Here is a 16,818-nt window from a genome sequence, read left to right as displayed (position 1 = left end):
GAACACAAAACAAAACATGTTTGTCATACATCTTCCTTTTTCTAAAAACAAGGAAGACAGTCAGGGACAGCTGGCTACATCTAACAGGAAGAAAGCAAGGAAAGTAATTGTAAGGGGAGTCTCTTCTATGTAAGATCAAGTCCTCTTCTTTTCCCCTCCAGTTTCTTTGCCCCCTACAACTTGGAAGTCTCAACCTCTCCTCAGGCTCTTTCTCTTCCACCTCTTCCTTGCTTTCTAATTTTCTTCACTGGTTTTCTCCTAGACATACCCAAGGACAAAAAGAAAATCTCTCTGACAGTTCCTTCAGCTATGTGCTTCCTAGGGGGGGCAGAGTCATGATACTCACTATACTACACACTAGAGCTGGTGCTCTATCATGGGAAGGGAGAAGAAGAGACTGAGATATATTGAATTACCGAAAAGTAACTTTCCTTTTGAAGTATTTTTTGGCATGAAAACAAATGTGCCTGCAAACATCTGGGGTACATGGTCCCAACCACGCAGGAAGAAACACAGGTACAAAGGATATGGTTACATTAGGCCACAGCTTTATTAATGCACCTCGGAACTATCCAGCAATAACTTGTACAACACATGTCACCATTCCTTCACAAAATGTTTCCACCAATTTGAGAGATACTATCTGCTCTCCCTGCTGAGACCCCACCACCCTTCTGTCATATGAGAGTTCTGGGGCTGGGGAAAAGGAGCTGTCTCCCTGCTGTACCAGATATAGGAGTCAACCCCTTCCTTAGCTTCATTAGGGCATACCTTCCCCTATGCTATGGTGGCCCTGCCTGAGGTGCCCTCCTATGGCAGGCCACAGCACAAAAAGTGTGCCTGCCTCAGTATCCCCTTTTCTTCTAGAGTCCCCAATAACTCCAGACATGCTTCTACATGTAAATGGATCTTTTGTGGGGTTAGTTTATTACAAAAGTCCTACTTCATAATTCAAAATTCCCCAGTCCAAATAGTACATTCACTCTTTCCAGTCCCTACAATACACCAAATACAGCCCTGGCTCTTCTCACTGTGCCCCAGCTCCCCAGTGCAGTTTTGACTTCTCTTACCACACCTCACACTCTAGCTGTTTCCCTATGGTTCTAGCCCCTGCCCAGAGCCATCAGTAGACTCATTCCTCCATCATTCCCCGGACTTCAGCCCTCCGGCTCCAGCCCTCCGGCTCAGAGAGCCAGCAGGCATCTCCTTCTGTTGCTCTCAGCCTTCATCCCTCTCTGACTGTGGCGCTGTGTCCTGGGGAAGTTTGTAGGTGGACCCCTCTCAACTGCCTCCTGTTTTCACCAGCCTGATCTGGTTTGCTGCTCACTAGGAAACTTTCACGGCTCCCTCCTTCAGGGGCATCCCCTTCCTGAAGCTCTGAGCCCATCTCTGCCTTTCCTCTGAGCTCTCTTGTTCTCTGAATTCTGGATTCCGAACTCTGTTGCCTTTGGACCACCTGTCATTTATAACTCCCAGAGGCAGCCCCTCCCTCCCCATGACACCAAACTAGGGTGCAGTAGGACTGCAACAGGAGAAGTTGGCCCAATTTCATTTAAGGGGCCAGGTACCCTGTTACACTTCCCTAAATGCACTTCCGATTCTGGTTTATCAGGAAACTAGACCACCCTCTGGAACAAATACTTCCACTTGACAATTACCACCTGCTAAGTTGTGACATCTTGAATAATATCTCCTGACCCTACCCCATCAGATCCTGGAGCTGCTGTGGAGTAGGTGAAAAAATTCACACCTGCCCTAGCCAATCTGGCTATGAGGGAAAAATTCCGTCTCAGTCCCAAAAAGGTGAGTAGTGCAATTCCCCCGGCAAACCAAAAAACCTGGTTCTCTGCTGATCCAGGGAGAAAAAGGGTTCTGACTGGAGTGACAGGTGTATATATACACCTTTCCTATCCCCTAAGTGTTCAGGGGCCCAGTGACCTACCTGAGCCTCTTCTGGTCAACCCCCATCTCCAGTGATATCACTCCTAAAGGAGGGGGAAATCTTTTAAGGAGCTACAACCTCTTTTCCCCCAACTGGCCAGACAAAGCCCCAGTCATAGTTCCAAGGAGCTCATTTTTAGAAGCCTTTGACAGTTTCATGGATTAAATGTAGAATTCAGTGTATGTGATATATTATCTGTGCATATCTATATATCTACACTATTTAAAATATATTTACACTTCATTCTAATACATTTCTAATTGCAAAGTCCTGAGTCAATAATATTGTCATCTTAAATATGAAATTACTGCATGTAGTCACAGATTGTCCCACTTTCTTAATACCATAGCAAAGTCAACATGCCATTCCTGAAATATTTATCTATTCAGGTCACTGAGCGGTTATAAAAAACATGCAGTGGTGACAGGCTACTTTAAAGTAGCCCTTTTCTTTTACCAAATTATTGTAGAGATGAAGAGATATATCTGCCTTTGATCTGCATGTGAAATTTCTAACAACTTTAATGGGAGTTGCACATGCGGAATGAATTCGCTTCACCTGCATTAAATCAGAGTAATCAGGCTCTATGCAGATGAAGGAAGTCAAGTTTGCTGAGGTAAAATCCACTTTTCAAAATCAGAGTCAGAGTGTGGGTCCATAACACAGCTCCCTTCAGTTACTTTTCTAGCCTATGAGCTACAGCATATTCAAATATCCCACCTAGAGCTGTGCTCACATAGAATTCTGGGGTTTATCATAAGAAACAGAGGTTTATAAGGTTCACTCCAAATGTTCAGTGTCACTAAGGGGTGCTTCCATGGTCCCAATAGGCACTCATTTTCTAGAAGTCTCCCCAAGCTCAGGGGTGCTGGGAGCACAACTCACATTTGCAGGTAGGCAAAAACAACACATGAAGAACCACAGACATAAAGCATAAGTAACTGTTTTCTGGCATGCGTATATCACCCTAAGGTGGTCTGAGGAGCTATGTTGTATTCAACAACAAACAAATGCATTAGTGATAGGAGGACTTAAAGGGTCCTGCTATCCTCCCTTGAAACACTTAAAGGGTTTAAGTTGGGCTTAGAGAATCACTTATCAGAACTTTAGACCCTCTTTCATTTGCAAATTGGGGTACATAGCTCTCAAAAATAACCTCTCCTGGATTTCTTCTTTTCTTCATTTGTACCCAACCAGCAAATAGAAAATAAAGGTGACAAAAAACTGTAAGGAGGAAAGAATGGTATTAACCATTTTTTTCAAAACCTCAAAAGACAATTCCAGTTTGAGGGATGAAGGAAAGTTTGAGTTGTTTCTTATTTTGTTCAGAATTACCTTAAACAACTGTTCAATTAATTGCATAATAATTTGGAGAATCTGTTTCCTTCATTTTCACAAGATACACTGAATAAACTCATGGATCCATTGTTGGCAGATAATTACAGTACTTACATGACATATTTACTGGGGTGAATCCTGAAATGTTTCCAAGCCCTCCCGCCCCCCCCAAAAAGGTTGGGAATTTGGACTGTCCCTATTTTTCATAGAATGAGTATAGGATAGCTAGACACTCTGGATAAAGGCAATACGGAATGGAGATAGATATAGGGTTTCCCATTACTTTATAGTAGGGCTGTTCATAATAGTCACAACAGTACTTCAAATTAGTTTGTCATGAATTTAAAATGGGACTCTGTTTCTCCAAAAGGATCACAAACCTATGCTGAGTTTCTGAGATTTGTCATATTTCAAACGGTCTCTTAGCTGCTACATATGTACAAAAAGTACTTAATAAACTGCTGATGAAAATTTAACGACATTTGGGAAAAGCCACAACATTTAGTCAATGAAGAGTGTCTTCCTCTACCGCACCCAAATGAACCAGAAGTAGTTAAATAAAGGACTTTGAGGACACACCTATGAATGTTTTGGGGGTGGCTGGCTGCCCTCCTGCAGAGCAGAATATTTAGAAAGAGGCTGCAGTTCCCACACTGAATACATAAAGACTTCAGAAGAACTCACGGGGAGGACCTATCACCATGGTGTCACAGACACTGCAGGGGTGCTATGCTGGCACCCAAGCCTACTCCAACACCAAGCACACATTACAGTAGGGTGTTCACTCTCCCCTGAAGCTTCACAGTCTGTAGGTCAGACTACAGGTGGCAACTAGAGGAGTAAAGCAGTAAAACACACAGAAGTGAGGTGAGGAGGTAGACTATATTCTAGCTCATTCTGTAAGCACTGCCACCTTTCCTTTCTGTGGGTCAGAAATGAAATAACTTCTGCCAGGTGCTACAGCCTGACTCTGTTGTAAGATCAAAAGCAGGTCCTCTGACACTGACTTCACACACATAGCATTGTTGCAAATCAAAAAACAAAATCAAAATCTCTGTTTAGTAAGATGGCAACCTATAGTGCTAATATCAGAAATGTCCCTTATAAATGACGTTTTGGGGGAAAAAACCCAAAAAACTGAATTATTTTAAATAGTTCTATGAAAATTTAAAGATATTGTCCCAAGTGAAATGAAATTTGTCTTTTCCTGACTAGCAGGGAAGTTGGCAAAAAATAAGCTAGCGGAGTTTTCCTGTATACTACTTTAAGTGTAAAACATTTCACATAGCTCTTTTGGCTAATGGGTGTCTGTGTTTCATGACAGCCAAGCTGAGAAAGGAAGAGACATCTGTTTCACTTAACAATTTTGTCTCACAAAACAATCAGCTGTGAAGATGTGGTTTTGTTTCTATATCCATACCTGATATTTTGCAAACCAATGAATTTCTTGTTTCTACCTCCCACAGGAGCACTTCACTTTTCAGTGGTCACCACTGTATACTTTATCTTACTAGATAAAAAACAGAATATCTGCTGTATTTTTTTCCCAATGGGTCTGACTCACTGTACAGCAACTGCAATTACCATATGTCACAGCCCTGTGCGTTTAGTTATTAATCTAGACTGAGATTAAAATACTTTGTTTACCTGAAAACACATTAACCAGAGCACTATCACTTACTACTGTAAGTCAGTATTATTAAAATGAATGCAGTGTCATAAATACTGGACAATGTTTGGAAAGAGATGAAGCAATAAGCCTATTAGGTGTATGGCTTTTATAGAAACATTATTAGCAGTGCAATAGGGAAAGATACACAACAACTAGAAAATGTAATTGAGTTACATAAAATAAAGCTAACTCAGACTCGTTCCCCCCAGCCCCTTCATGGAAAAGACAGATATGTAAAGATGATAGACTAATAAGTCTCTTGAGCAATTTCCTGTCAGTTATACCTCCAGAGTTCTGCAGTATCTTCATTAAAGTCTGTAGAGTTACTTTAAATTTACATTGGTGCAGTTCTAATTTGAAAAGTGACTTGAAAATTACACTGGAGGTTTACACCTTAATTGCCTTTCAATGAATTCCAAATCAAATCTGTTCACTCTATAAGTAAAAAAGATTTTTATCCCTTAATTGCCAGCCCTCCAAGCTCCACATGGAATCTGAAAGTTGACTTCTTGCTGTAGTACTAACAAAAGTAGAAAGTTTGAAACCTACTTCCATCAGAAAAGTCAGAAGATACTATTCTGAATAACATAAGGAGCAGATTGATTGAGTAAGAAGGTGCCATTTTCACATGCAAGAAAATTTGGAATATTGGAATAGCTAATAATAATGACAAGTATTCTGATGTAAGGATTAATACAATTTGTTTCTATTCAAATTAGAGGTTCCAAGGTCATTATCTGAATTTTAGTTAATCTAAAATTCAGAGTATCAAGATACAAATAATAAGAATGTATGTAGTCACTTTTCAGATTAGAACTGTACTACAAGTAAAATCTATCAACTAAATTCTTACATTAAACTTCAATTCATTTCAAGCCCATTTTCATCTTGTTTTACTGCCCAGTAATATATAGGAAACTCCCCTGTATAAAACAAATCTCACTTTTTTCCTCAGTAGTGTTCACCAAATAATACAGACTATTCAGGTCTATCTTCCCAAATGCGTTTTTAATTCCTATAACTTGCAATTGTATCACTCTATACTGTGTATATTTTCAGTAGCATGTACACCAACAATGAGACCTAGATATAAAATTCAAATCTAGAAAATGTCCTGAATTTTCTCCAGTTTTGAACAGTAGTTTCAGATGGAATGTTTAACTCCATCTTTATTTTTTAGCTTCTTTCTATTTATAGTTAAATCATATATTGGAGGAAGTGTTCTCACTTATACTGTAATTCTTTGCTCTAGACACTGATATTCAGATGTTAAAAAGGAGCATCAAACCCTTTATTTTTTCATTCATCTCTTTTCTGAACACCCTGTAGTATAGTAGTACTCTCCTTGCAATTAACTCCTACAGGAAGGCTTACTTATAAAATACAAAAGCAGACCCTAATTCTAATAACTATGGTATTGAAGAACAGTTATTTCCCCCACATCTCAAAACATAAGGTATTAAAACTTGTCAGTTAATTTCCCTTTGTACCAGCCTAGAAGACAAGATCTACAACAGATGTGGCAAAACCATTTCTCCTTTCCCTTTTCTCTTTGTGGAGTATTTATCCTGCACAATCTTTTCCCTAACTGCTGAGTTCTAAGTGAAGCAGCTTGGTGCCAAATTTCATTCATTTGTAATGAGACTCACTTATTTCAACTTATTCTGAAGGTAGTTTTTAAAGTAACTCTCTTGTCTGATGAAGGATTTTGCACTGTGTTTCAATGAGATACTTACAGTCTCACTCTTAGCCCTGGTCTACACTGCGGTGAGGGATTGATCTAAGTTATGCAATTTCAGCTACATGAATAACGTAGCTGAAGTCAACATACTTAGATCGACTTACCGTGGTGTCTTCACTGCGGTGTGTAGACTGCTGACGCTCCCCCATCGACTCTGGCCTCTCATGGCGCTGGGTACAGGAGTTGACAGGAAAGCGCTCAGGGGTCAATTTATTGCTTCTAGTCTAGACGCGATAAATCGATCCCCACTGGATCTATCACTGCCCGCCGATCCGGCAGGTAGTGAAGACATACTCTTAATCTACTGAAATCTTGCTCATTTATGTGGTCACAGCTTGCAAGTCCTGTGCTATAACATGTTATTTAAAAGAGGTGAGAAACAGAGAAGAAAAATGCATATCTGAAAGAGCAATTTTGTGGGACTGGGAAAGATGACGAGAGAACAAAGTTAAAAGAAAGTACAGCAACTGCATATTGGCTGCAAGCTAAGAAAATCTTTGAAATCCTCTTACTTGCTCAGAACAGACAAACACAAAAACTCCACTCTGCACTGCACAGCCAAGGTTAGATTAGTTGATTTCAGTTTGGATTTATTAGCCTCACTGTGCCAAATTTATCTCTGGTGTAAATCCACTCAAGTTATTCCGGAGAGAGGGGAGAAAATTTGAACAAACCCCATAAGGTCCATATGACAATTCATCTCAGACTCAGTAAACCCATTGTTAACTACTCCTCTCCAGCATGACGTCTGTTACTGATGACTCCTTGCTGTTTTAGGCATTGAACTTCATAGGAGCAACAGAGGCTTCATCATGAGTGTGTGAAATCAGTGCCACCCTGGCCATGCCCCTCCCCAGGTCAAGGCCACCTAGCAGACGGGGAAGATGCAGCTACCTTGTGCTGCCACAATTTCTACTCTGGCAGAGGTCATACCCATTTTGGCAGAGCCAGTGGGACCTAGAGATTAATTTGATGCTATGCACCAAGTAGCAGTTGTGAGTTATCAGGCGAATGCTTAATTTTCCTTCCATTGTTTAGTGCAAAAAGTAAAATATTAGAGTAAGTTCTCCTTTTAAAACTGCAGAAGATCAGAAGTAGATCAGTGTGAAATATGTACGTAACCTGTACCTGATAATGGTTCAAGCCAATAGGAAAGGACACACTGTGAGGTTTTCCTCGTGGAGTTTCTCCCACATTATTCTGGCAGGATAGCTGTGTTTGCCATGGACTGAGCTGCAGGGCTGACCCACAAACCCTGCTGATCTATAAGAGGCAAGAACCATCCACATAATCACTTGGTCTTCTCATTGGCTCTGAAGCCCAGTTTCCCTTTCCCACTCTCTAGAAGCTAGGATAACCCCAACCTTGAACAGGGCTGCTGCACAACCTCTTAAACGGGCTTCCCATGGCAGAGGGGTTTCAATGGTAAATGTAAAGCAACCTCAAGCTATATCAACTCTCTTAGGTGTTTTTCACATAGCTATTGGGTAAAGTGATATACATCCTTTGGCCTGACCCCTACCCAACTTGGAACTGTCCACTGCCTTTCTCTTCCTTCCTTAAGGATCTCAGCACAGTGTATGGAGAGGGGAGGATGCTACTTATGACTAGGATTTTAAGTTTCCTTATAGTCATTATTGCATAGTTTATATGTTTCAAGATTGGAATGTTTCTTTTTGCTGGCTTGTTAGTTTCTGGAGCTGCAAACCCTTATGGGGTATAATTGAGAATTGTCCACTTATGCATTTTGAAAAGAGTTGACCAGGTTTCAAGAGCATACCCCCACTCAGCATAAATTGGTCTGAGGTGAATTAGGAAGCTTAATGTGCTCAAACCCAAAGCAGCCCTTTCTTTCGCTGCACTGGAAACTCCATAAACACAGGAAAGAAAAAAATATTAATCTACACAGGCTTTTCAATAAGGACAACAATCAAAGAGGTAATTAAGCAACAGTTTGAGGAGACCTTTGTGCCAACAATAAGCAACATTTTTTTTATTAGATAGCTTAAATATGACTTTATAAAGGAGCTTAGGTATTAACCAAATAACCATTAAAACAACATTAGACTTCGTACAGCTTATTACACAATTTGCATTATGTATAAACATCATTAAGTCCTTTTCTTTTTAAATGAATGCAAAACTTCATTAACATCAATGCTTCTTAGCTCTTTTGGCTATTGCTGGAGGTTCACAGAAAACAAGGTTTTCTTTGTTTCCAAATAGAATCACTGTAAAATATAAATTGTTAAGGGCTGGGCAAAAAATTTACCTCTCTATCTTAAGTCAATTTTGTGTTCACAAACATTCTGGAAACCAGTTATAGTGGCACGGCAGCACCAGCTCTACCAACACATACCAGACTTCCTACAGCCCACAACTCTGTCAGTGCACCCCTATCCATGTGCAAACTTTGTACAGAACCACCAATTGATTTAGACTATGAATGCTTTAAGGCAAGGACTCTGTTATTATAGTGGCATGGGTACATGCCACTTGGGGCAGCTATCCTATGCCATTGCTCACCCTGCCCATGATACCAAGGCTACCCTCGTATTTGTAATGCATTAGCTTTCATTGAGTTAATGTGAATATGTCTACTCAAGCTAGATGGTGGGAATGGTGGGGCTAGGAGGAGAGGGATGGCAAGAGGTGTTCTAGCTGCAGAGGGGTCAGGAAATGAAGATTTGTGGTCAGTCAGCCTTGGATGGATTCTTTGAGAAAATCTGTATTTTACTGGTCCCTCAGGGGTTTGGAAAGGAGTGGGAGGAGAAAGAAGTGGTAACTTCCTCATTTCAGCACAGATTAATGTGGTGTTTCCAAAGACACGTAGCCCAGAGGTTGGAACTGACAATGCAGGTACCTTGACTGCTGAGGGGAAAGAAATATGTGCAGTTGCCAACATATGGATGCTAGGAATTCTTGGATCATGAGATTGCAGAAGCTGGTGAGAGAGCAAGGAGTACATCATGACATGGACATTGCTGAGTACCAACTGATTTGGATGGAGAGAGGTGGCATACCTTAGCATCATAATTTGCTTACTCTTCAGCATCTAACTGGTGAGCTAAGAAGTTGTAATCTTCCAGACATTGAGGTGATTCAGTCGGGTGGAAGTGATCATAGTTTTGTTCCTGGCGTACATCTTATAAAATCTCTGAGAGAAGATCTGGACTGCATCAGAGATTTGTATTCGGAAGCTGTGATAGTTTTCTCTTATTTGGCTGAGCATCTGAATAATTGCTACAGCAATAATATGAAAACTATTAATAAGCTATTCATAAAATCTGTAACCTGCTTGTATTATCGCTCAGGGTGAGACACTGCTTGATTCAAATCCTGTCTAGTTTATAGAACTCAGACTGTGATTTTAGGTATTTCTTAGGTAACCAACTTTGACCTGTATGCTTATTACTTACAATCACTTAAAATCTATCTTTCTGTAATTAAAACATCTGTTTTGTATTTGACCTAAAACAGTGCATTTTGGTTGAAGTGCTTGGGAAATGTACTTAGGTTGCAAGGGCTGGTGCATGTCCCCTTTCCTTTGTAGAAGTGGGGTACTCAGTAATAAACTTACACTGGTCAGGCTTCTGACCAGGGCAAGATGGTACAGCTCTGGGGTCCTAGGCTGGGGAGCTGGGGAAATTGGCTGGAGCCTCTCTATTGTTACTTCATGAGTGGCTGGCAAAAGCATTCATATAACTCAGCTGGGAGTGTCCCTGTTTGTGGATATCTGTGTAAGTGCAGTAGCTGGAGAGGTTTACAGCTTGTCACAACATCATAGTGTGAGATGGAGCCCAGGTTGGTAAGCCAGAGTGCTCAGCGGTACCCCAGTTCCAGGCTGTACCCCAGGGACCAAAATTGTGCACACTATTCTAAACATAACCTTTCTAAACTACTCTCTCTCATTTTCTCCAACTTATATAAGGCCACTTGAGGTTTTTTTTCCCTTAAGGCCACTGCCAAGCCTTATTCTTAAAATTTAACCACCATTAATCAATAATCATTATTCTTATTTTCAACTAAATGGCACCGGAATTCTTTCACTCTTTTTTCTTTGTTTCCCACCTCTGTTCCCACTTACTTTGTTTTCCAACTGTAGTGTAATTGTCCCTCTTCAGTTATAATTACTGGCATTTCTATGGCTTTCATTACCTATAGTATCCTTGCTTATGGATCATGTAGGTGTCATGTTACAGAAAAGCCTTTTTGGGTAGTTGGTAGCATGGCAGGTGTACCACAAGCCATCAGGAGAGTGTAAATGGCACTTTTGGCCCCATTAGTTTTAGTACCCAGTGTATACCAGGAAATATTCATCTATGAAAAAAAATCACCATTTGGGTTGGCAGAAAGGAAAGGCTGCAAATGCATACTCCTGGGGAGTATTCTGTGCCATTGCTCATGCACTGAATTCATGTACTTTGCAGATTCCCCCCCCACTCCTCCCCCCCCCCCACAATAATGCATTCTGCTGGAGAGATGCTCAAATTACACCTTTTGCCCACCAGAGGCTGTTGTGGCACCAGCAGACAGGGAAGTTGGCAAAGGGCCGGAGCAGCCAGCCATGGAGAGAGAGGGGAAAAGGCTGCCTTCTCACAATGCCCTGCCTCTGGAACCAGGTGAGGAGGCCTGGGATATAGAATCATAGAACGGGAAGGGACCTTCAGAGGTCATCTCTTTCAGTCCCCTGCACTCAAGGTAGGACTAAGTATTATCTAGACCGTCCCTGACAGGTGTTTGTCCAACCTGCTCTTAAAAATCCCTAATGATGGAGATTCCACAACCTCCCTAGGCAACTTATTCCAGTGCTTAACCCCTCTGACAGTTAGGAAGTTTTACCTAATGTCCAACCTAAACAGCCCTTGCTGCAATGTAAACCCATTGCTTCTTGTCCTATCATCAGAGGTTAAGAACAACAATTCTTCTTCCTCCTCCTTGTAACAACCTTTTATGTACTTGAAAACTGTTATCATGTCCCCTCTCAGTCTTCTCTTCTCCAGACTAAACAAACCCAATTTTTTTCAAACTTCCCTCATAGGTCATCTTTTCTAGACCTTTAATCATTTTTGTTGTTCTTCTTTGGACTTTCTCCAACTTGTCCACATACTTCCTGAAATTTAGCGTCCAGAAATGGACACAATACTCCAGTTGAGGCCTAATCAGCACAGAGTAGAGCGGAAGAATTACTTCTCATGTCTTGCTTAGAATATTCCTGCTAATACATCCCAGAATGATGTTTGCTTTTTTTGCATTACACGGTTGACTCATATTTAGGCTGTGATCCACTATTACTCCCAGATCCCTTTCCACAGTACTCCTTCTTAGGTAGTCATTTCCCATTTTGTATGTGTGCAACTGATTGTTCCTTCCTAAGTGGAGTACTTTGCATTTGTCCTTATTGAATTTGATCCTATTTACTTCAGACCATTTCTCCAGTTTGTACAGATTGTTTTGAATTTTAATCCTATCCTCCAATGCATTTACAACCCCTCCCAGCTTGGTATCATCCACAAACTTTATAAGCGTACTCTCTATGCCATTATCTAAATCACTGATGAAGATATTGACCAGAACCAGACCCAGAACTGATCCCTGCGGGACCCCCCCTCGTTATGCCCTTCCAGCTTAACTGTGAACTACTGATAACTACTCTCTGGGAATGATTTTCTAACCATTTATGCACCCACCTTATAGTAGCTCCATGAAAGTTGCATTTCCCTAGTTTGTTCATGAGAAGGTTATATGAGACAGTATCAAAAGCTTTACTAAAGTCAAGATATACAACATCTACTGCTTCACCCCGATCCACAAGTCTTGTTACCCTGTCAGAGAAAGCTATCAGGTTGGTTTGACACGATTTGTTCTTTACAAATCCATGCTGAGTGTTACTTATCACTTCATTATCTTCTAAGTGTTTGCAAATTGATTTCTTAATTATTTGTCATCTAGTCCAACCCCCTGCTCAAAGCAGGACCAATCCCCAATTTTTGCCCATGATCCCTAAATGGCCCCCTCGAGGATTGAACTCACAACCCTGGGTTTGGCAGTCCAATGCTCAAACCACTGAGCTATCCCTCCCCAGTACAGAATTTAAGCTGACTGATCTGTAATTCCCCGGGGTTGTCCTTTTTTCCCTTTTTATAGATGGGTACTATATTTCCCCTTTTCCAGTCTTCTAGAATGTCTTCCATCTTCCATGACTTTTCAAAGCTAATTGCTAATGGCTCAGTCAATCAGCACCTTGAGTATTCTAGGATGCATTTTATCGGGCCCTGGTGATTTGAAGACATCTAAATTGTCTAAGTATTTTTGTCTTGTTCTTTCCCTATTTTAGATTCTGATCCTACCTCATTTTCACTGGCATTCACTATGTTAGACTTCCAATCACCACCAACTTTCTTGGTGAAAACTGAAACAAATAAGCCATTAAGCACCTCTGCCATTTCTGCATTTTCTGTTATTGTCTTTCCCCTCTCATTGAGTAATGGGCCTGCTCTGTCCTTCGTCTTCCTCTTGCTTCTAATGTACTGGAGGGGGGGACACCGTGGGTCACATGGGGCTGCTGGGGGGTCACATTGATTGGGATTCAGAAGGGCTAGTGGGAGTGAAAAACTGGGGAGTGGACACAAGAGCTAGTGGGATGACAGCACTGAGTGAGGGGCTGAATGGGAGTATGGGTGCAGCGCCACATGGGGAGATGTGGGAGAAGGGGTGGCTAAATGGGGGTGCAGGGACACATAGGGACGGGGCAGACTGAATGGGAGAGACTAGGGGTCAACCAGGGTCTGCATGGGGGAGGTTTCTCAACTCCCTAAAAATCCCTCCCCCTCCCACATTCAACAACCCTCCAGGTTCACTCCAAGGCTCCTGCCCAGCAATTACTTCCCTCTCCCACAGCTTCTCCATTATCCTTGACTCCCCCAAGCCTTTTTCACTGCTTCTGAGGGGTGCAGGAAATATGTTTCTTAATTGTAGCTTAAATGAATTATTACTTAGAGTTCAGTATTAATATGCCTAGTAAGGAATTTATTTGTCAAAAAAACATTTCCTGAATCTTTTTTGTTTTCTGTATTGTTACAGACATACTTCCTCATAAATATTTTGAAATAAATTACCAAAATAATTGAAACTGGTGTGATTATATTGTGTTATTTTGACAAATAAGATATGCAGAATTTTAAAATATTGTGCATAAAATTTTTAAATTTTTGGCTCAGAATTCCCCCAGAAGTAATCATTCCTGAAACGTCCTCCAATTCTTCTCAAGTTGCAACTCCACATTTAACCCCTTGCATCCCTCCGAAGCCTGCATTCCTTAGTGGCCCTTTCACCATTATTCCTTAATCTGCCTGTAGTTTGCTAGCATAAGTATTACTTCTGATCCACTGAGTGGTCTCTATTAGGATGCACCCATCAGGAACTGACTTAAAAGGATATTAAGAACATGTCTAATTGCCCCTCAATTGGACTATTCACTTGTCTGGCTCCTTATCCTTCCAGGATGACCTGAAATACTCTCCTGGGCTTTAAGGGTCATTGCAACATACAGGGGGCACCTACAGAGGAGATGGCACCCTCATTACATCATCATACAATTTAATTACCTTAATGTTCAATATTTCTTCTAAACAATAGATATTTACAGAGAACAAAACATCTTCTAGTTCTGATCTGTGTGACATTCCACAATTCAAACTATATCTTCCTTAAATGCTTTCCTTCTGTATTAATATCCAGCCATATCCATTTAGCCACTCATGCAGGTCAATACTGATACCATATTTACTTACACCAAATTAGAGATTCATTTTCATTTTATTAAATGCTTTCCTAAATTCCAAGTAAATGGCATCCACCTTTACAGCATCAGCTCCTTTTATTAGCTTCCTCAAAAGTGATAAAAATGTCATGATCGTATTTTCTTAAATTCATACTATATTTAAATAAATTATAACTCCCTAGATGTTCTTTCTCTCTCGCTCTCTCTCTTTTTTTTTAAACTACCAGTTTACTTTGACGTCTTCTGCTCAATTTCCTTCAATGCTCGTCTCATTCTGTCAGATTTGCTTTGGTGAAATTCAACATAGTTGTTTATCTCCTTTCTGTTATCATTTTAACCTTTATTACTAACTTAACTAGATTACAACCATGATTGCTTAAGTAATAATAATAGTGCTTAGCGTTTATATTCTTCCTGATAGAGTATTTTCAAAGCTCTGTATACATTTTATTACTCTCAACACCTTTGTGAGTTTGATGAGTATTGTGATTGTCAATTTACATGTGGAGTAAGTGAGGCATATAGAAGTGATTTGACCTGATCAACCTCTCATAGCAAGTCAATATGTATTCTTCCTCTTCCTAAAATATTTTGTATGCACTCAGCATAAGCACCCAAATTTCCTGAAGCACACACTTATGTACATACGGAAACACATAAACCTCAAAATACACATGGCACAAGCAATTACATCAGGATTGCATTTGCCTCAGAAGAAAACATGCAAAAGTGCACGCCTACATTGGAAAGTTTGGTGAACAATGTGTAAGAAAGGAGGCCCTGAACTGTTTCAGCTCTACATATTTCTTACTTAGCTTATTCTTTCTATTCAATGTGCTCCAATATGTGTTTTTGTATTACATATCATTAATCTATTTTAAGCAATAAAAGCTTTTTAGAAAAAAAACAATAAAAGCATTTTCATAACATACAAAAAGGGATGGGGGGAGCGGAGGGATCTATTTTCCTCCACAGTTGTTTTTGGCAGAGAAGAATAAGGTCTTGTTGCATGACCGCCTATTCCTTATCATGAAGTCACATGAACAATTATTCCAAATGGGAATGCATACCAGTAATTTTACTATAAAAAAAAATCTTGCATCCATTACCTAGTTCTTACTCAGACAGGGCAACCAATTGGTTTCCAGATCTACTGATTTCTAGTTCCAGCTTGTCCCCATTTGTATAGGTAGACCACAGGGCTGGGTGCACTGTGGAAGCACTATGCTTACCCCTCAGTGTGTATTGATTTAAATCAAAGTGATTTACATTACTGATTTTAATTATGATTTAAATCTGCAAGCCGGAAACATTGATTTAAATAATCAATTTTAATGGTGTTTTGCATTTGAACTTTTTATTTTCCTAAAGAAAGGATGATTTTCACTAGTTGGTAAACCATTAAAACATATTACCAAGTATCAGAGGGGTAACCGTGTAGGTCTGTATCCACAACAAGGAGTCTGGTGGCCACCAGACTCCTCATTGTTGTTGTTTTTAAAACATGTCGATTTGCAAATATAGCCCTTACACAGTATCTTCCTGGCTAGCAAAAAGAAGCTTCAAATTTAGTGTCAGTATATACTTTTATTTAAGCAATCATATAGTTTATCTTAAATGTATTAAGATTTAATTTTTTTATGTTAGAAAATGGTGAATGATGCATTCTGATTATGTGGTGTCAAACTCTATTTGGATAGAAATCAATTGAAAATGTACGAAAATAGCATTTTTATTAGTAGTATGATTATTAATTAAAATTACCTTAAATGTGCTGGATACATAGAAAAAGTTTATCAAATGTATTACATTTAAAACTGATTTATTAAACAAAGGAAGTAATATCTGTAGTTAGTGAATTGAACTGATTGTTTCTGGTCACTATGTCCTTCAAATTTTGAGAACTAGTAGATCTCATCTAACTTTTTATTCATAGTTTGGAAGAGGAGCTTTTCAGCATTTTCATCTCTCCATTGGTTTCTTAACTTGAAATGAACTAACCATTGAACTGAGCTAGCTGAATAAACTGAAATAAAGAAAATATTCTCTCTGTACCTGCAGAAGAGGTTACTGCTATCAAAAGCTGGTTCAGTACTTTGGTTCCAACTTGGGTGCTTACCCCATGACTTCCATCAGTTCAGTGGTTTGACTTTCTTTAAAACTTGACAGTGAACGTCTTGCGTCATATTATTTTTTGTATTTAAAGAATTTTAATAGAGTATAATAAATGTAGGCCTTAACGTAAATTGTCAATTTCAAATTTAATTTTAAATGGGCATTTTTAAAAAATGAACCCGTATTTAAACAAACAAACAAAAAATCATTGTTTTGTATCCACCCTG

General features: G+C 39.8%; 1 protein-coding gene across 2 annotated transcripts in view; it reads right to left on the bottom strand.

The window, feature by feature from the left end:
* Positions 1-16,818, bottom strand: part of LOC141982694 (cadherin-10) — a 152,232-nt gene that overhangs the window by 60,837 nt on the left and 74,577 nt on the right. The window lies entirely within an intron of this gene.

Source organism: Natator depressus, chromosome 2 (assembly GCF_965152275.1).
Source record: "Natator depressus isolate rNatDep1 chromosome 2, rNatDep2.hap1, whole genome shotgun sequence".
Lineage (NCBI taxonomy): Eukaryota > Metazoa > Chordata > Testudines > Cheloniidae > Natator > Natator depressus.
Note: the sequence above shows the minus strand (reverse complement) of the source record. Positions and strands in the feature narration are given on the sequence as shown.